General features: G+C 35.3%; 1 pseudogene; it reads right to left on the reverse strand.

The window, feature by feature from the left end:
* Positions 1-4,895: 4,895 nt before the first annotated feature.
* Positions 4,896-21,675, reverse strand: LOC101147938 (poly(rC)-binding protein 2-like; annotated as a pseudogene).
* Positions 21,676-21,920: the final 245 nt, after the last annotated feature.

Below are 21,920 nucleotides of genomic sequence, written 5' to 3' on the forward strand. Positions count from 1 at the left end.
TCTGCCTCATAAAATTCTCCGAAACAGCTTTTTTTTTTTTTTCCCTGTGGTTATTTTGCTTTTGTTGCTTATTTCTACCTAACGATGAGTTTTGCACATTTTGAATCTTTGTCCTAGCTATGCAACAGATCTAACTGCCCACCTTTCCAGGCTCATTCTGATGAAGTAGAACCAGAATTACAGTTCTCTGGTTTGAGAATAATCACTGCAGCAATATATAACATTTCTGAGAACACAGTGACCTTTTCCCGTTAGTAAGATTCTTTGAAATCTTGGGGATGTTTCCATTGCTATATTGATACATCTTATGTACTTTGCCAAAACCAGGCAGTGATATTTCCATTTCTGTTCTCTCTTTTTCAGCCACCCCCTGGGCTTGCTTTGCACCCCACACTATAAACACTGAACATGGTGTCTGAGTATGAGACAGGAATGGTCTCACCACCTGGGAGTCTAAAACTCCTCCATTCATTTTCAAAACAGGATCACAAAAACTGTGCTACACCTGCTTGTTCCACACAGGGACTAGATTCCCTAGTTCTTAGATAGTTTTACAGACCATTTCCCTACATATTCAGCTGTCAGCTATTGTTACTTTTTACAATCCAGAAGAATATGCTAATTATACTGACACATAATGCAATATGCTTAAGAACATGCCACTCAAGCGTGTGGCTCTCAGGAGAATTCTACCTTCAAGAAACTTCATCTATAAGGACATATCCCCTTTGAGATAAAGGCAATTCTTTTGTAATAACAGAGGGGAAGGCTAAAATGTGATTTACAGCACATCACAACACTCGATAGTGTGATTTAACTGTTGTATAAAAACATATAGATTTAGGTTGAATTTAAATAGATGGGTGAGAAAGAGAGAGAAAGAGAGAGATTAAAATAACAGATGACTTCCAACTATAAAAAGTTCTCTAAGAAATGACAGAATAGTTAATGCATAGATTTCAAAGAAAACTACTGTTTCATACTATTGAGTATTAAACCTCTAATTTCTATAAAAATCTCTAATTTTTCCACATATTAAGTCAGGGAACTAAAAATGTCTTCTGTGGATATTTTTATAATAATATTTTCTGTTATAAAAAAGGCATTGCCAGACACTACCATCTGTCGTGTAGACTGACAGTGTACGAATCTGATGTCTTTCTGTGACTTCCTATCTTATATAATTGGAGGTTTCAGCCCAGAATGATGCTTCGTTTCCACCTAAGGACAACCAAGTTTGAATTCTCCTGAAATATTTTAATCATTTCCCTGCTATGCGCTGATAAGACCAGTATTCTGCATAGTTAAAAGCTATAAATGTGTCTATTGAGAGGGTGTTAAAAATTCTTCTCTGAGCTTCTGGCCATCATCCAGAATTATTACCATAATACCTTCTGAAATGAGACGAAAACATAATGCATTATAATTGATAAATGTTTCATTTGTACTTACTTTATTTTGGAAATTGAAACACTCAAAATGTCTTAGCTGCATCAACATGGGGAAAGGTTTATTTTACTATTTTTTGATGGAAAAGCTGTCTTTGCAAATTGTTTATGTAAAGATTGGAATATGTGTCTACCATGCTTTAAAAAGAGTTCAAGGACATTAAAACTACTCTATTGACTCAGATGTGTATGCAAGTGTGTGTATGTGTGTAAGGGTACATGTAACCATCCTAATCCCAGTCAAGGAGACAAGATTACGGAATCACTTTTGTAGTTTTTCATTTAAAAAAACCACCTTTTTCAATAAAAGAGAAATTGTTACAGTTAAAACCTGTTAATTGGAGATAATGTCTGTGTAACTGAGCATTGTCCAAGGGTAATGACCTCCTGCTGCTAAGCCCTGAAAATGTTGACAGGAAGCCAACACATTTGTTTTCAAAGCAGGAGACATAGGTCCTTTGACATGATTCTATTAAAATGGCTTTATTTTTGTTGCACTACGTAATAGACAGAAATCTAATCATTCTAGTTCATATCATCAATGCGCTCCCATTTTTCTACTTCCAAATATCTTTGTAGGTTATGTTTTCACTGCTACTAAATGCACCAATTAGCACCTTTGCTGCTGCTGAGTAGCTGATCTCATAATAATACAGTCAGTTAAGTTAATTCGGTAGGTTGTCAAAAAGCACTGAAATGAGTTAGTATTCATTAAGGTATGCCACTCAATACAATGTAATAATCAATGCTTTATAATTCATTGTAGCTGAGGAAAGAGGTTGGGTAATTTTACAAAGAAATAGTGACAAGGGTTCCCCACTTCCCTGCCCCTAATTCTTACACACTCCATTTGGCTAATGTTCGAAATTTCATTTGTCTAATGGATAAAATTTCACTTAAAAATATTCTTCTGGGTTGATTGAGATTTTTATCCGTAAGAACAAAGGATCTAAGAACTGGTTTCCTTATGGGATTAGATGTACATGAAGGAGTGTTAACCTGAGGTAGGGAAAGAGGAGATCTTAAAGTATTAAAGCATCCATAATGTGAGGATTGGAGGAGCTTAGAACCAATTCTGAATACTCTTCAGAGACAACCTAGGTGGTGGCTGCTGAACCACTTGCATTATGATTGTGTGGAAAGAATAATTGCAATGATTCTTTTTCTGGCTATAGAGGGAAACTTTTGTCATATTTTAAAAATACTTATATTAATGTCCTGGCCCCATCCTCAGTGATTTTTAATTCAATTGTTTTAGGATAGGGCCCTGGTAGTCACAGCAATATATTTTTTAAGCTCAGTAGGTGATTCTAATTCATAGCCAGAGTCTTCTGTTCTGTGGTTCTGAGAGTCACCAGGAGGGCCTGTTGAAACACAGTGGGCTGCACCCCTTACCCCTCCAAAGAGCTTCTGATACAGTGAGTCTAAGGAACAGCCAGAGAATTTGCATTTCTAACAAGTTCCCAGGTGGTGCTGATGCTGCACTAGAATGTACAGGAAGCCATTTAAATTATGTCAACTTAGTCATTTCTTTATTCCTGATGACTTTCAAAGGAAGAAAAGGGAAGACTCAAGACAGCAAGAGTCAAGTAGGGGCCAAGTTAAGACTGTGTTTTCCTATTTTAGACAACTGTGTTGTGGTAGTTCTAAAATAGCTTTCTGATTTCTTTCAAGTTTTCCATTTCTCTGGTTTACTTAAAATTTGTTATTTCTAAACACATAGTTTTTTTAAAATAATAACTTTATAGCTAATACTTACTGAAAATTCAGTTTCCATCAGGATCCGACCTAAATGTTATGTATTACCTCATTTAATCTTCCCCACTTAAACAGATGCTCTTATTATCATAATCAGTATTTACTTTCTTAAGGTCACACAGCTAATAGGTAGTAGATTTGGAATTGTAATACAAGCAAACTGACTCTACAGCCTAAAACCTTAATTTCTCTGTACTGCTTCCGCATACCTAATGATTTATGAAACATGATCTTACAACTCTGTGGGGCTAAGTATATCACTGTTTATTATCAAATTATTCTTGATGACAGAGTAATGATAAAATAACCCCCGTTTATTGAGTGCCTACTTAGGGCCATGCACTATGTTAAGCACTACTATCAAATTCCCAAGTGTTTAGGGGATGAGACAATTAAGTGGTGAAATTAGGATTTAAATTTATGCCTTCCGGTGGGTGTTGGAGTTCTGCCCCCAAAAAGGAACTATTTAGGTTCCTGATAACATTCCAGTTTCAGATTCAAAATTCTGAAAAAATGTAGCTATGCTCCTAACAATATTGCTGTATAATTCTGGCAAATTTACTTTTGCCTGAGAATGTCTGATATGGTTTCTGTTACAGTTAAAAAAAAAAAGCTTTGATTAAAATGGTGGTCATTTTGATGTATGAATATGAGGTCCCTGAGGCTTGGAGAGTTGAAGAGTTTAAATGACTTTAACTAAGATCACCCAAACTAAACAACGGAAGTAGGAATAGATAACTTTCAGGCTTATTTTCTTTCTGCTGCAACAATTTACTCCTCATGTCTGGTTTTGCACCTTTTCTTAGATCACCTGTTTGAGAAGATCACAGTACAGACCATAAATCCTTAATTTTTTTTTTTCCGTAGTGCATTTCTGAGTGATGGCCCAATGAGTCTTATGAGCAGACAGGAATGGCTGCTGCTAGTGTGTTTTCAAGAGTCATTCATAGCCCTCCAGGAATCATTGTCTAGACCTCACCAGCTTGTTGTTAAGAGACAAATAAAATAGCAGATTCCAAGTGCCTGGCACATAGGAAGCACAAGGTTCAGTAAATGGTGGTGATTACTGTATTGTCCTACTGGCAATAGGAGGAGGGAAGTGAGAGGGAAGAGCAAAGCTCTGTACTAACTCAGATGACTCCCTGGTTTCAAAGATATCATTTGAGTATAGAAAATATTTGGTTTGTATGTAAAGAAAAATGAACTTTTCAAAAGTCAGTATCAGTCATTTTTACAGCTCGTGTTTATGAGGTTTATCAACTCATATCAACAGGTTCCAATCAATTTGACTTGTGCATGCTGCGTGCATACTGAGATGCAGGTGATGTGCAGATTTATTGTTGGAGAGCTGTTTCCAGTAACTTAGAGCCAAGAAACACTGTTAGAATCATGTAGAGGGGTAGAACTATGTATACAAAATGCTCAGGCACAGGAGACATTTATTTTTCTGTCTGTTGTTCTGTCTGTCTATATCTATCCTCCTTCTCTCTCTCTGGCTAAATTAACTTTCTAATTTTTTAAAGGAATTAAAAGCTTTAATTAAAAAATCTTGAGTGGATAATAAAGTGTAGAAATAGAACATTTACAAACGATTTAAAACCTGGAATCACTGACTGTTCAGGAACTACACAGAAGGATCATGAATGGTGGTGAACAGCAGAAAGAAATTATGGATGAATCTACATTATTTTAGCTGCTCCCCATGCCACCTGTCTCAGAGGAAAGCCTGACATTTATTAGATATTGAACCAGACTAATGCTGGCAGCAGATCCAGCGATTGTAACCTGCCTATCAGTAGATCCTTCCACTGGGTTCAAATTTTGATCTGCACCCCAGACTTCTGAGGGATCTCCTTGATTTTGGTGCCTTGATGTCTGAAATTATTCAGCCAATCAAATCATTTGGAATGGTGAGTTCATGAGAAGTAGTTGGAGCAGATGCATTCAAACCTGCACTGTATCCAGTGTTGCCATGAGTCATGGGAAAATAAGCCTGTTGCATTGCCTACTGGTGCAGCTTGGTCTTCTCTAGAGGTGATCCCTCCAGATAAGCACTGAAGCACATGGACAGGGTGGTGTGGGGAAAGTTCGCACTGTTGCTGCTTGTGATGTACTCGTCCTTACCACCTGCAAAGATGACCAGAGAACTCAATAATAGCTTGGGCTGGTAAGGAATAGTCATGCCCTTCCGGGGGTACTGGGAGAGTCTCCAGCATGTCTACGCATGTCTGTTTGACACACTCAATTATGGATTACAGAATGTTAGCAATAGTGATGGCCCACTCAGTTGAGTTGGGAGCATATCCTCTGTCAGCTGCACCTGAGCCTCTACACTCTCTCATATTTCCTTGATTTTGCAACCACCTTTTCCAATAAGCGGGCCACACTGACTAAGATGACCAAGGGTCTACTGGCACCTGTGCTATTGGTTGTAGAGGTGCTGATGTCCTCTTCCAGTTTGTCAATTATCATAGTAAGCCTTTGAAGATGGCATTAGTGAGTCCAGCCAAAGTGATAACTCTCTCAGGACAATTTTCTAATTTCTTTTTTGAAAAACATCCATTTGCAAATTTGGGGGCATTACCCTATATGACACTAGATGGTATAAGTGAATTTAACATAAATTGTCTATGTTATTAGATATTACTTAACTGTGACTGCATGCATCGCAATGCTGTGTTTACCTGATAAACCACCACCAAGCCCAGTTAATTAATTAATTTATTTTTTTGAGACAAAACTCCATTGTCTAGGTTGGAGTGCAGTAGCACCATCACGGCTCGCTGCAACCTCTGCCTCCAGGTTCAAGCAATTCTCCTGCCTCAGCCTCCTGAGTAGCTGGGATTAGAAAGGCGTGTGCCACCATGCCCGGCTATTTTTTGTAGTTTTAGTAGAGATGGGGTTCCACCATGTTGGCCAGGCTGGTCTCGAACTCCTGGACTCAAGTGATCTGCCTGCCTCGGCCTCCCAAAGTGCTGGGATTATAGGCATGACCCGCCGCGCCTGGCCCTAATTTTGTATTTTTAGTAGAGACGGGGTTTCACGATGTTGGCCAGGCTGGTCTCGAACTTCTAACCTCAGGAGATCCACCTACCTTGGTCTCACAAAGTGCTGGGATTATAGGCATGAGCCACCACGCCCAGCCTAGTGTTTATGTTTTGACTTTTATTGTTTGTCACCTATTCATCTTGATCATGCTATTTCTTATCCCAACATTTGGCATATCAGTTCTAACACAGTCTTGATATGTAACCTCTTTAAAAATATATACATGTAGGCTGGGCATGGTGGCTCACCCCTGAAATCCCAGCACTTTGGGAGGCCGAGGCGGGCGGATCGCTTGAGGCCAGGAGTTCAAGACCAGCCTGGCCAGCATGGCGAAACCCCGTGTCTACTAAAAATACAAAAATTAGCCGGGCCTGGTGGCATGTGCCTGTAATCCCAGCTACTCAGTAGGCTGAGGCAGGAGAATTGCTTGAACCTGGAGGCAGAGCTTGCAGTGAGCTGAGATCACGCCACTGCACTCCAACCCTGGCAATAGAGCAAGACTTTGTCTCAAAAAAAAAAAAAAAATACACACACACACACACACACACACACACGTAGATGTAGAGAAGCCTGCCCCAGAAAAGATTTTAAAAATAAAATTATGAAAATAGGACAAATGTTAAAAGTGAATTCAAAATTTAACTACTATTAGGATTTTAATGTTACCCACTCCAGTTATTTGGAAACAATTTAAAATGTATACTTATAACAAACACATCCATATTATGTTGCATCAATAAATACTTATTTTAAGTATTATAATTGTCTTCATTCCTTTTAATTTTTTTTGAGAAAGAATCTCGTTCTGTCGCCCAGGCTGGAGTGCAGTGGTGCCATCTCTGCTCACTGCAAACTCCACCTCTTGGGTTCAAGCAATTCTCCTGCCTCAATCTCCCGAGTAGCTGGGATTATAGGAGTTCCCCATCACACCTGGCTAATTTTTGTATTTTTTTAGTAGAGACGGAATTTCGCCGTGTTAGCCAGGTTGTTCTCGAACTCCTGACCTCAGGTGATCCATCTGCCTCGGCCTCCCAAAATGCTGGGATTACAGGTGTGAGCCACCGTGCCCGGCCTGTCTTCATTCTTTAACAGTAATTACAATTAATATTCTAAACACAGCCATAAATTTTATCTAGTGGATCAGTGATAATATACTAAAACCTTCCCCCACTATTAGACATTGGGGTGCTTTAAATTGTTCATAGTGTAATGCTATACCTTCATATATTTAACTTTTTCAGTATTTTGGCTGATTTCATTAGGCTAGATTCCAGGGACTGGGAATGCCTTTGACAAGGTATTTGTCAAATTGCTTTCTAGAAGAGTTATACTCATTTATGTTGTCATCAAGAATGAATGGGATGGTAAGTTCACTGTACTTTCACCAGCATGTTAGATATTTATTTACTTATTTATTTTTGTAGTTCCATATGTCAAATGGTACTTGCTTTAATCTACGTTTTCTGGCTACAAGAAAGTTCTTACATTTTCAAATCTGTGTTTGATAATTCTATTTCCTTTAAATGTCAATTATATGTTTGAACTCTTGTCCATGTATCTGTCATATTATTAGTGACTTTTCTATCAGAAGTTTGAATGCTTCACATGCATCTTTCACATGCATAAAAATAAAATCAAGTAATTAAACCAATACTACATTTGTTGGAAAATTTCTCAGTTTAACTTTTAAATTTTTTTATAGTCACATTTTAAATGTTATGTACCATTTACTGATATTTTCCTTTGTGCATTCTTTACATATTCAAAGCATTGAAAATTATTTCTTTGTTAGAGGTTTGATAAATATTCAATATAATTTTCTTTTTGACTTAATTTTCAGTAAAATTTACTTTTTAACACATCTGGAATTTGTTTCAGGGTATGATGTGAAGTGAATATGTTTGAATTTTAAATAATTTACTATGCTGTGACCCAGCTGCCTGATTTCCCGTACAAGTTGCCAAGTGCCCACTGAAAGAAGAATGTTCTTATATTGTGTGTTCATTGAGATAACATTGGTTACTTTATTAAGCATGCTAGAGTTTTTTTTTTTTTTTTTTTTTTTTTTTACTGAGAAACCTACGCCTCACTTCGTTTGTTTTCAAAAAGTTGAATGATCAGAAGGGTATAATTTAATAAAATATTATTTTGTATATTTTGTGTTACCCTATTTATTACAAGAGTACACTTTAACAAACTACTGCAGGTACTTTTGGATTTTCAGAAGTATTTTAGCCTACAATTGTTAATATATGTATTTTTTAATGTTCTAGGTGAACTTAGATATAAAAACCTGAGTTTGAAGTATGTCCCAATAACTGATTCATTATGTGATTTTACGCGAAGTTTAATCTTCTGAGTCTCTGTTTTCTCTCCAGACAATAGGGATAATGCAACCTACATTATGAGACAATGGTAATAATTAAATGAGAAAATGTATGTTAAATGATCAGAAGATGGCCTGATAAAGAAGAAACCTCACAGATGCATTATTTTCTTTTCATTTTTATATGGAATAGGCTATTGGTCATCTGAACTGGTGAAAGAGAACAAATGTTCCTAGTAAATTCCACAGGGACAACTTTTGACTTTGAAATATGTCTCCTTTGAATTTTGAATATAGTTATTTCTGATCTTCAGGGAATTTAAACAACATAATGAAATTATAGAGCTAATACCTAATTCTAGACTCTTTTAATTTTTTCTTGGGTTCAACTACAAGCTAAAAAAAGAGAACTCATTTTAAAACTTCCCTAAGGCAGAAATGATGGTAAGTGTTTGAACTTCAAAGGATTTGCCTAGTCAGATGAGGACTGTATGCTTAGTAAAAGTAAACAGATAGGAAAGAGACCAATAAGAACAGTAATTAAATAATTACTGTTATTTAATTAGATATGTAGCTCAAATATCTAATTATGCTATTTGCCTTAAAAAATCTACCTGGGATTTCTGTTTAGTTGTCTATGAATATGATTTTAGAGACATGAGAAAGACTCCTGTAACAATCTATCCAGCTTGCCACCCATAAAATCTGAAACATATACCTGTATTATAATACAGGTATTATAACACATGTCTCACTGTGTCCAGTGATGTTTTTAATAATTTGTAGCCTGTTAAACAGGGCTTTATAAAGACAGAGGACAGGTCTTGTACTTCTTTGCACTGATCCTGATGATCATTAGGATACTCTATAAAAGTTTCATGTCAGAAATTCTGTATTCCTATGTTTAGCGCTTTTGTCATTGTGCATGAGATTATAATTATTGTTGTCTAAAACTTTATGTAATGATAGGATCTTGGACAAGGATGTGTCAGGTTGGGGCCTGGGGGAGGACAAGAACATAAGAGACTAGATACTTAAACAATAATGATGCAAATAAGATGATTTAGCTCAATTCTTTAAAAAGCAGAGCCTGAGGTAAGGATTAAGATGCTATTATTTTATTTAGAAGATTCAAGCCCACTGAAGTGTAAATGAAAAACAGAAGCAAAGCGAGGACGTTGCAGAGAAACGTAATGCCTTATGTTACAACACTGGTCACCATTGCCTGATGAGTCACTAAGAGATACTGCCAGATGCATAGTGAATGTGTTCACACAACACATAGAACTTCTTCGGAAGTGTGGTAAGAATGAGTCACTCCTAGAAGAGGGAAAGGAGGAGAAATGTGTCTTCCCAGCTTTCTCCCATCTCAAGTTACCTATTGGTCAAATCTTATGCAGAGTGTTTTACCCCTACACTGATGGCTTGTGTAATCTGGCTTGTCAGTACCATTCAGAGAGATCCCTTGTATTATGGCCTTTTCATCCAAGTCCAAAGGTAAACCAGTGACCTAATATGAATGAGGACTTGACCAGGAAAGAGAGAGAAGAAAAGGTGGTCAAGAGAATCTGAGAAAGCATACAAAGTTTGTTTCCTAAAACATAAGAGATGTGGACATTAAGGAAGTTGGGAGCATTGAAAACTACAGTTGTAGGGTGATAAAAGTGATACTCTTCTGCTGTATTGGTCAGGTCAGGGGTTGCTATATGCAAAACAAATGCATCCCAAATTACGGTGGTTTACATCACTGAGAACTCTATTTCTTGCTTATGTCTCAGTTAAGTATGGGTTGAGGGAACTCGCATTCCTTTGACTTAGTCACTCTGCCATTTCTAGGGTTCCTAGGACCCAAAATGCCTCCAATGCATCCTCTGCATCCGGCTACCAGGCCAGAGAAAATAATGAGAGCATGGGGGGTTGCCTGGGGATTTTTTTATGTGCCTTATTGTGAAACATCACACAGCCCCACCTAACAGCAGGGGAGACTGAGGAATGTAGTCTACTGGTGCGTCCAGAAGGAAAAAAGGAGGGCTTGTGAACAGTTAGTAGTTTGTGTCAGATATCCTAACCATGTTAAGTTTTTGCTGTAGGAGAATGTTTCATAGTAGTGGTATATTTTGACCTTTAATCTACTTAAGTAATGCGGTAAAGACTCATTTTAATCAGATGCCACTCTTTTGCCCTCTGCATCAAATTTTTCAGATTTTAAAAAAGTTTTCCCATAACATCACCATCTTGCTTTTGCTTTTTCTGGAAAAATGTAAGTAACTTGAGAATCAATTCTACTCTAGCTTCCAAGACAAACCTTAACCTTAGAGTATTTATATGACAATCTGTGGAGGTACTTACGGAATCAGCCCTCCAGACTTACAGAAGCTGGGCTTCCCAAATGAAACTACTACTTTCCAATGCCTGGACTCATAATCCTTGCAAGGTAATTTAGCAAACTTTATATAAGCTATACTTTAGCCTGAGACTTTTCACAGTCACTGCACTCCTTGATAATTTCACCCCTAACTTTTCTCTCAATGAAAAGGCAATTTACTGACTTTCACCAGGAAGATTACCTTTCTTATCCTTCTGTCATTGCCTGTAAAAGACAGCTGGGAACAAAATGGTGAGGCAATTAATAATGTTCTTCTTAATTTCTCTCTTCACAGAATCCTGGTACAACAACTGCCTATAAACACTTGCCAAGTCTGAGATCAAGCTACTAATTTGGTAGTCACAATAGGAGGTGTCTTCACTATAAAAATGTATGAAAATTTTGAGTATATTTACTGTGAGAATGCTTTGCAAAGACTTCACAGAAAAGTATTTCACATTGTAATAGTCCTGGAGCAAGAGTCATCAGGCAGTAATCAAGTTGTCTTTCTGAATCAGAATGAAGACCATCAATTTCAAGTTAGTGTTTTTATGTCATGAATGGAATGAGGGAGAGATACCATAGCTATCTTTTCAGAGAGAATCGGATATACTTTCCTGATACACTTGGGACACTGTAATCCTTGGCACAGGTTACATCCATGTTCTCAAAAAGGAGTTTGCATTATTTTTGCAGAATGCGCTCATGGGTCTCGTATTAAAGTCTGTTCTACTGTGGAGATACATCCAGAAGTTCAGCATAAATACACTGATTTTCAAAAACCTAGGAATTATCCTGCTTGTACCTTTTATTACCCGGAAAAATTACTTCGAGTAATTGGATCTTGGTTTCCTCATTTGTAAAATGAAAATATTGTTATTTACACCATATGGATATTAAAAAGATTGATAAGATAACATATATGAGAACGATCAGCAGAGTGTCCGGCATGGATACTTTGCCTTAAAAGTATTGAAATGATATTTGAAGTTTGATATTGTTGATGCTGATCGACTGCCTGTTTCACTGCATTTGGTCTCTCTGGTCTTCTCTGGGATTGCCATCAAGAATTTTAAAATTTATCCTTGGTCTGAACAGAGAGAAAGAAATTCATATGACATATTTTTGCTTTTGGTCTGAACTTATAGATTAACACTTTCCTTCTAGACACATATCCATGTTTTTGAAGAGGTTCCCATCTCTAAATGAATTCTTTCCTAATTGTGTTTGTGTGTTATACCCTGATCTCCTGATCCCTGTTCTTCACTGTGGCTGCTAAATTCTAAAATTTCTGGTATAGGAGTCCTTCCTTATCAGCACAGGATATGTTCCAAAACCCTCAGTGGATGCCTGAAACTGTGACTAGTACCCCACCCTATATATACTATAATTTTTCCTATATATATGTACCTATGATAAAGTTTAATTTATAAATTAGGCACAGTAAGAGATTAACAGAGTAACTCATAATAAAATAAAGCAATTATAACAATATATTGCAATAAAAATTATGTGAATGTGGTCTCTCTCTTTTAAAATACTTTAATATTTTTGGACTGAGGTTGACTGTGGGTAACTGAAACCACAGAAAGCAAAATCATGGGTAAGTGGGGAATGCTGTATAACTCATTCTGCAAACTCTCTAAACCCTTGCTTGAATCTCACTAAGAAATTTTAAAACAACTTTCCTTGCAAAAGTGAGAGCACAGCTAATAATGAAGGCAAAATAAAACAAAAAGTATACAGCCCAGTCCTGAGCTATAGATAAGCAAGGCATCTAATTATTAATCTGATGTGAAATGATACTGGCCCCTTAAAGATCCTGTTATGGATATTTTATGGATCATGTTGAAACTAGTGTTCTTGCTGCTTATTTTTCCTCCTGATGAGGAGAGAAGCAAAAATAATCACATGCTATGGCTTTGTGAAGAACTTGAAGGGAAAGTAAAAAATGAGTTCTTCTCATTTTTTCCTTCTAGATTCTAATTCTTTTCACATTTAACTGGGGAATCAGTGAAATTCAGCCCTTTTGACTCTTCATAAATGTGGGATAAGTGGTGAAAACAGAACATCATGATGAGAGACTCCAGACCTAGATTATTTAATTAGTGTTTTGTCTTTGGCAAAGCCTTAAATCTCTATGTTTCCCAGTTTTCTCACTTATTAAATGGAGTAAGTAATAGCTTCCTTACATCACTGGGATATTTTGAGAATAGATAAAATGATGAATGTCAAAATTCTTTTGTAAAAAGCAAAATGTTATTTTTAGACAAATATAAAATGTTGCAAATAAGTGATACTCTCCCCCCTCTCTATTATACTGACGCTAACATATTCAATTATAAATATCAGCATAACTTAATTTTATAAAACTTAATATAAATAAAAATCTTATGGAAAATGCACATTATTTTTTCTCACTGTAGTCGTCCATGACACTTGTCAAATTATTATCTCGGCACAACTTTAACTTATTAACCAGGCACATTGTAATTCTTCGTCAATGTGCTTACTGTGGAAATTTACTTAGAGCAATTTGATAAAGAGCTGTGCTAATTCAATTATTGGATTTCATGCTTTATATTAAAAGTCTATAAACAAAAATTACAAAAAAGTACTTAAGTTATTGCATGCAGTACTTTAATGCTCTGAATAGCATTTGTGCTTGAGATTGGTAGGCAGCATATTTAAGTGATGTGCTCACGAAAGTGAAATATTCAAAACAGCTTTTATGAAAATCTCCCATCTGGCAGTTACAATTGATCAGAAATCTACTCTTCAGCATTATTTTGAATATAGCATGCGTTTTTAATTAAAACTGTTCATTCGATTTATTAATGTAAGTAAAAGCTCCCATCTGATCATGTTTAACTTGAGAAAGAGGTTTTCTAAAACCCCTTTTATGAATTGAATGATACAATTTTCAATAAGGAATAGTTATAAAAGATGTCAGATATTTATTTGCTATTAATCTTTTTTGTCCTTAATTTCACAATTGATCTATGAACATGCTTGCTTAAAAATATTTGATGAATTCATGGTCTTAATTCTACATTATTTTAAATCTAAGTGAGCTACAAAGGATCTAAGATAAAAATCTTTAATAAATCATGTTAAGGGATACTTTATGTTAGTTAAATTACGTTTTAATGGACAAGATATAAGCAGATTATTAAGGTTAAAATTTCTCACAGTGAGAAATAAAAGCAAACTATCAAATGCTTTTATTCAGTTGCTACGTTCATTATGTACATTATCAAAATTAATCCTTTTAAAAATCCTGTTTCTCAGCAAAAGGATTTCAGCTCAGGCAACTGGACTTCGAATCACAGGCATTTCATCCCTGCCCTGCTTGTCTTGGCTATGGGAGGTTTATAAGGACGGCTCTGCTGGATTCTCTCCAGGAAGCTCTGTACCTGGATTAGATGCCGTGATAATTCCCAGACATGGTTGCTTGTCAAATGGATTATTAAGGCTATGAACTAATACCTTATAAAAATGGAAAACAAATTTCTTTAACATGTATTCTGGATAATGTCTATATCCTTCATTCTGGATAAATGTCTATATCCTTCATGTTTTACACTGGTTAAACATCATGCCAACCATCTTAGATTACAAAGTAGGTAATTTCTCTGTGTTCAGGTACACAATTTTATTTCTGATGTGTTAATAGTAATGGCTCTCATTTCTGAGTGAATTTTTAAAATACATAGATAGTTTATTTGTAATTAAGGCCTCTCGATTTTAGAATGGAAGTAAGGAGGTGTGGGAGATATTTCTGCAACCCACTTAGTGATTAATTGAAGCATACCAGGTCACCAGTAAATGAAAGTCAATGGGCTTAATTATTGTCAGCCTTCTTGAATGATTATATTTTATATAAATATAAAAAATATAATACCAATATATATTATATATTTATATATTATAACAAATAGCGTATATTCATATATATTATACGATATATATTATATAATATATAAATATAAATATAATCATTCAAGAACTTACAGTTAAGTCCAAATCCATGACCTTTATGTTTGGCTGTTGTTATTAGATTCTTAGCCTCATTTCACGGGGTTTGGGATAATTGTGTTTGGAAGATCTTTCAGGTTATGCCTCTCCTTATAAATAAATCTATAGTCATTAGGTGCAGAGTGTATCTTCCATTGGCACCTTATACAATTTTATTCTACTGTTCAGGTTTTCCAGTGTGCTTGTTTCATACACAGTCATTAGCCATGTTCCCCAGCATGGGAGCTAAAAAAGGTTGAAAACTGGTTCTACCAACAGCTCAGCTTGTAAAACCATGAACGCTATCTGTGCTGTTTTTCAGCCTACACCTATGATTTGTATCTCTGAAACTTTCACTTACATATTTCTTATCTTACCAACAGCATTTCTCAAAACAGTCTTCTTTATTTCCAGTGACTTACCCAAGAATTGTATTGCTACTGCTGTTTCCAACCTTTTCAACAAAAGATTTTATTAGCTCTAAACATGTTCCTTGAAAATAAATTCCAGAGTGTTGTGTTTTTGGTTACTTATTTAACATTATTTTGAGTTGTAACAAAAATAATTTATTAGAACTTATAAACCTGCATGCAAGACAAAATGAATTTTAAATGTGTAAGAAAGCCAAAGGAAAAGGAGAGTAAAAATTAAAAAAGTAAAATCCAGCCAGCATGAGGTTGGTACATAAAATATTTGCCCTAAAGTTCTATACACGTGCTAAAGGTAGACCACAAATTTGACTTTAAGCTTTTTAGAAACCAATCGAAAGTGGGAAATGTTATCAATGTCTCCAAAGTATAAGGAAACGAGTTGCTTTGAAGATGCATATTAACTATTCATGAAACCAAGGTTAGGAAACAAATTTTTATACGTTTTTATTTTGGAAGAAAGAAAAATTGAAAACATTTATCACAGAGTAAGGAGTTTCTAAATATTGGGAAATGCTATCTTGCCATGGTACAATCTAATAAAAGGTATTTTTGTGGGAAGGGAGTATTTATAATATGTGATCCAGTCATGGCACCCTTTGATGGTCCAGCTGGTGCAAGACGAGATTTCAGAATCTCTGAAATTCTGTCGAAGAAGTGAGGAGCAACATCATCTCTGTAAATGGTCCCAGAGCTTCAACTTCAGCTACTTCAAAATAGAACTTCATTTCAGCTTGCATTCCTCTGATACCTCTCGGAAACTGATGGCATCGCTGCTCCTAAGTACAAGGTTCTCCATTCCCTCATCGGTTTTATTAAGAAAATCCTACAACCATGGATAAGAAAGGCTTAGGTAGAGAAGAGTGGAGATTATTATTTATTCATCTCCATGACTCCAGGTTTGCTAGTGAGATGCAAGGGCACATAATAGGTGCTGATACATGTTGTTTTCCTACAAGCTCTGAAATTAACTGTTTTAATATAGGTAAATAACTTCACCTATAAAGGAGGGATAATGATACTAACCCTGGTGGAACAAGTTAAATTAATAAACATTGGTTAATAACAAGCATTTAATAAATATTTGCTGGCTCAAGGAATGAAGTCTAAAGCACTATGCAATGTAAAAGATGAGAAATTAGTAAATTATCTCAATGCTGCCACAATAAATATTTTAGCATTGGATTTCCAAGGCAATATTGAAGAAGATGGTATCATGTTGAACAGAGGAAAATGTATTATTTTGTAGAAGAGTTACATATAGAGATAGATAATTAACTTACCTATAGAGGTAGAATATTAAGTGCTAATATTCTCAGTAACACTATTTTAATAAATAATCTAAAATATAAGAATATGCATTTTTCCCGTGAGACGTAATATAGGCATATTTTTATTTTGAATGAGGATAAAAAGCAATTTGCAGAGTTTGTTTTCAATTGCATAGACTTTCCTTCAAAAAACGTATGTCACCATAGATCTAAATTCTAGTATGAATGGACTACATATTCTTGATAATTCTCTCTAAATGTTTTTTCTCTGTACTGAGATTTTGACTGATATCAAGTAATAGGAAGTTTAAGATTATATTATCTAACATAGTAGATGCTGAATAAATTTTGTCCATTAACTGACAGTTGATTAACGAACACTTGATTTCTAAATACACTTAAATATTTCTAGTATAATCTTACCATCATATAATCATGTTTCTTATTAAATAACTTATCTACCTCTAAATGTAGCTCTTCTACAAAATAATACATTTTCCTCCATTCAACATGGTACCATCTTCTTCAATATTGCCTTGGAAATCCTGTCCCCAATATTTGTTCTTACATTGTCTTATATTACATAACTTAATGTTAAGCTGTAGATTTCCAAACTGGCCACCATATGTATGATGATACATATAGCTCATCATTTAAGGAGCTATTTGTATGTATATGCTTAATCATAACAACATATACTGTAGTAGTTTTAGTGAATTTCATCCATGCAAAATACCAACTTGTTTTCTGCTATTGTGCTTCTTCCTGGTCCACCATTTCTGATGTGGGGATTTTTAGAAATTTTGGTTTTATCCTCGAAAAATATATACCTTTTCTTCTAGCTCTTCTGCTATTTTCTTCCTATTCCTCTTAATATAAGTTTTTTAAAAGATATCTACATTTTAAGTTTCATTATCTAACATTCTCTTTTTCAATATGATCTCCAGTCTACTACTTTCCAATTTGTGATTTAACAGAAATCAACTCCACCAAATATAATGCAGAAATTATTTCATCTTTTTGAGCCATCTGTATGTTTCTTGACTTTATAATTTCAATTTGAAAATTTTTAATTTTTATAATTAATTCTATAATTTAAACAATTTAATTTCAATTTAAAAATTGAAGTAAAATTTTTACTTATTTATAACCCTGCCTTATTCAAGAATGATTGTTTAGATATTGAGTTAATCAGGTATTGTGTTTGTTATTAACTTGCTCAGCATTTCCAACTTTTCACCATTCAAGCCTGTGCTATTACATCACTTTCAGGTCCTGCTGTGCTTGCAGGAAGGGGGACATGAAACCAGTTCCACTCAATGAATTATTAGCGAAAGAAACGTGTGTCAATTCGGAGCCTTACCAGTGCAGAATCTTCTAGAGTTATACTCTCTGGTGCAGTAGCTGATAACATTTAAGATGATGGCTCACTGTCAGAACCTCGATCCTTGAATCAGTTCATTGATCAGAGCCCCCCCACCGCTGGCCTCTAATTGTATCCTGAACAAAAATTAACTTTCTTTATTTTAAGCCATTGAGGGATTTTATTTTTCTTTTAAACTACAGCATAACCCAATTTAAAGATACTGATGCAGGGAGTGCTTGGTTTTGAAATTTTCTGGGTGATGTTAAAAAATATTTGAGATTGCAGCCAGCACTGCCAGTGTTCTACTCAGATCCCTGCAGATCCCATTTACAATCTCTGTACACTATTTTCTCACTTTCCGTGTGTTTTTGCGTCTAACAGCATGCACTTGCAATTCTCTTCAGAGGACTGCCCTCGAGTTACTGGAGCTACTTAGGAGCACATAAGCCAATGATTGACTGACTCATGAAATCCCAGCCTTCTTACATCCGGAGAGGACAATCTTATGATAAACTTACATCCCAGAATTTCCTTGCAAGATCAGTCTGAAGTTACCCTCTGTGGGAGCTTGCCTGAAATCTTCCATTACTTAACTGCTTCTTGTTTCTATACCCTGCATCCCTGACTCCCTTCTAGGTTTCTCCTGGGAAGTCTTTCTTAATAAATCACTTGCATATGTGGCTTATATTAGAGTCTGTTTCTGGGAAGCCCTATCGAAGACTAGGAATGGAATATACAATATGTAGTTTCATAATAATGTTGAAGGGAATATGTTTGGCTGAATTTTAAAATACCATGGTATGTAAAAATGACATAAAACTTTAGAAGGTTGATTTTGAACTTTTAATCATTTAAGCCAGGAATTTTGTCATGTTTAACTTGCTGTTCTTCACCAGATCAGAATATACTGCTGCTTAATTTTTCTTAGTAAGACATGCCTTTTATATAACCATTACACCATTTCTCCACTTTAGGTGGTGGATTTTAATTATTCTATCTGTTCATTGTCCTCAAGCATCTTCAGACCCTGGAAAACATACCGAGATATACACGAGATTGGGTCAGAGCCTGTGATCACATAACAGACCATAGCTCACTGGCCACACAAAAGTGAAATCTACCAATTAACTCTCATTACTGTAGTGCTCTAATGAATTGTTGTAATTGACCATTGATGATGATGGCATAGAAAAATAGAGGGGGAAAACAATTCCTTCTTCTGATTATGTTTTGTGGTGTCAGTTCTTAAATGTCCTTAATTTTATTTATCCTTTTGGCCACGATATTCAGGCTGTGGCATACAATTCTGATTTTGATTTTCTCTTTGTTTTACTTCTGAAATTATATTGAGACCCAATTATATATATTTTAGAAGATAAAATGTTTTTGCAATTTATAAATGCAGAATTTCTTTTAAAACAGGATACTTGATCTTCTTCTAGGTTAATAGGGTCCATGTAGACAGAATAGATTACCACAAGTATCCTTTGTTTGAATGTGTATCAACCTCTGAAGAAATAATGAGTATTCTCTTGGGACATGTCTCTTGTCATGAGGTGGAGGTCTTTGAACTATACTTAGTTGGTTAAGCAAAAAAGAAATTGTCAAGATTTCATGTATATTCTAGTGAAATAGAATGCCTAAAAATTTAGTTACCCCTTATCTCTTTATCAGCTGTTCTCTCCATTTTCCCTCCTTAGATTACTTCTTGAGATAACTTATATTTATATTTGATGAGCAAAAATAAAAGTTACAAGCAAATCTTTAGATGCCATAAATTTTACAGAGATACAAGAAAAAAAAACACCTACCATTTATACCTCTGAGATAGAATCCAAGCTAGAAAATTGTATTAGCCCATTTTCACACTGCTACAAAGAATTACCTGAGACTGGGTAATTTATAAAGAAAAGAAGTTTAATTTTTTCATAGTTCCACATGGCTGAGGAGGCCTCAGGAAACTTACAATCATGGTGGAAGGTGAAGGAGAAGCACGAGCCTTCTTCACAAAGTGGAAGGAGAAAGAGAGAGAGCACGAGGGAGGAATTGCCACACTTTTAAACCATCAGATCTCGTGAGAACTCACTATCATGAGAATAGCATGTGGGAAATCCTCCCACATGATCCAGTCACCTCACATCAGGGCCCTCTTCCAACGCGTGGGGATTAGAATTTCACTTGAGATTTGGGTAAAGACACAGAGCCAAACCATATCAAGAATAAATGATGTATGTGAGTACAGTAAACACTTGGAAAATAACATGACCTTATTTAATTTAAACATATGCATATATCTTTTGACCCACCCTCTTCACTTTTAGGAATTTTTATAAAACAAAACATAAAACATAAAACATATACAATGGGATTTATTTAACCATCGGTTATAATGGCAAAAACCTGGACATAATCTAGATATCTGCAAATAGATGAATGGTACATCGTTGCAGAAGTTAAGGTACAATTTTAATTGGGAATATGTTGTAGCTATTAGTATGAATGAGTCATATTAATATATCCTGATCTGAAAATATGCACTTGATATAGAAAAGAGCAGTTGTAGAAAAATGGGTACTACATGAACGAATTTTTGTTAAGAGAAAAATCCCTCCATATTATTATGAGCATAGAGGCATATCTCAAGTAATGCACACTAAAATTTCAACATTGGATAACTCAGAGGTAGCAGAGCTGGGGAAGTGTCATCTAATAACATTTTAATGTGTTTGTATTATTTAGCATGATACGGCATGGGCACATTTCCTTTGTAACTTTAAAAATGATAAAGTATATAAAGTGTTATAAAGAAAAGTGAGGAATAAAGATAAATAAATATATCTGCCTCTTTTATTTAGGAAGTTCCTTTATGATAAAATTATTCTTTCTAGGCTAAGTATATCTATTTTTCTCAAAGGTTTCTATTTTTGGCTTTTGACAACAGATTTCATTTAGAGTATATATGTAGAAAGACCCATTTCAGACCTTATTTAAATGCAGCACCCACAGATGTAATATATGATGTAGGAATATGGAACTAGCTATGCAAAGATGGCCAGATAAATTTCTGTTTTCCATGTTATTAGGCAGAGGTTGCTCCTCAACTCTGTGAATCCACCTTCAAAGAAATAAAGAGCACAGATTATCCAAGTGGTTAATTCATAGACATCCCTAATGTTCACCAGTACTTCTGGATCTCTGCTTCATGTGGACATGCGAAAAAGATTATGACTTTTCATTCCCTTAAAGTAGGCAAGGACATCAGAATTACTCTGAATAATGACATGTGAGCTCAGATCCTTGGTATTATTTCCAAGTAACAAACTTTCTGTTGTTGTTTATTACCACAGCATAAACTGTTATGCCTGACTGATAACAGTTACTGAACACACTTCAGCTGTCTTTATAACACTTTGATCCTATACACTAGGAGTTGGCAAAGTTTTCGTAAGTAGGCGACCCCATTTTGGAATTACGTATGAAATAAAAAATTTTTTAATTCCATAAAATTCCATTTTCTATCCAATGAGAGTTTGTATAAGGTTGATCGATATAGGTTCATAGCTTGGCTCAGCCAATTACCTGGTAATCTTGTACAAAAACTCCATTTTTCTTGGCCTCAGTTTCCATCAGTAAAATGAAAGTATGCATGCCCGTGTCACATGGTTATGTGAATTAAATAACATAACTTGTGTGACGTAGTGCTTTATACATAGCGTGTGTTCAAAAACTGTTAGTCGTCTGTATAGGAAATCCTTGTAAAATATTTTAAGTAAACTTGAGAGTAGAGAGAAAGATGGCTTTAGGATAAAAAGAGGGAGGCCATTATTGATATCAGGAATGCCCATTACACCCAATTTGGGTAGCTTTGCCCATTGAGGCTTGGAAAATATTGT

The sequence above is a fragment of the Gorilla gorilla genome, chromosome 4 (genome assembly GCF_029281585.2).
Source record: "Gorilla gorilla gorilla isolate KB3781 chromosome 4, NHGRI_mGorGor1-v2.1_pri, whole genome shotgun sequence".
Lineage (NCBI taxonomy): Eukaryota > Metazoa > Chordata > Mammalia > Primates > Hominidae > Gorilla > Gorilla gorilla.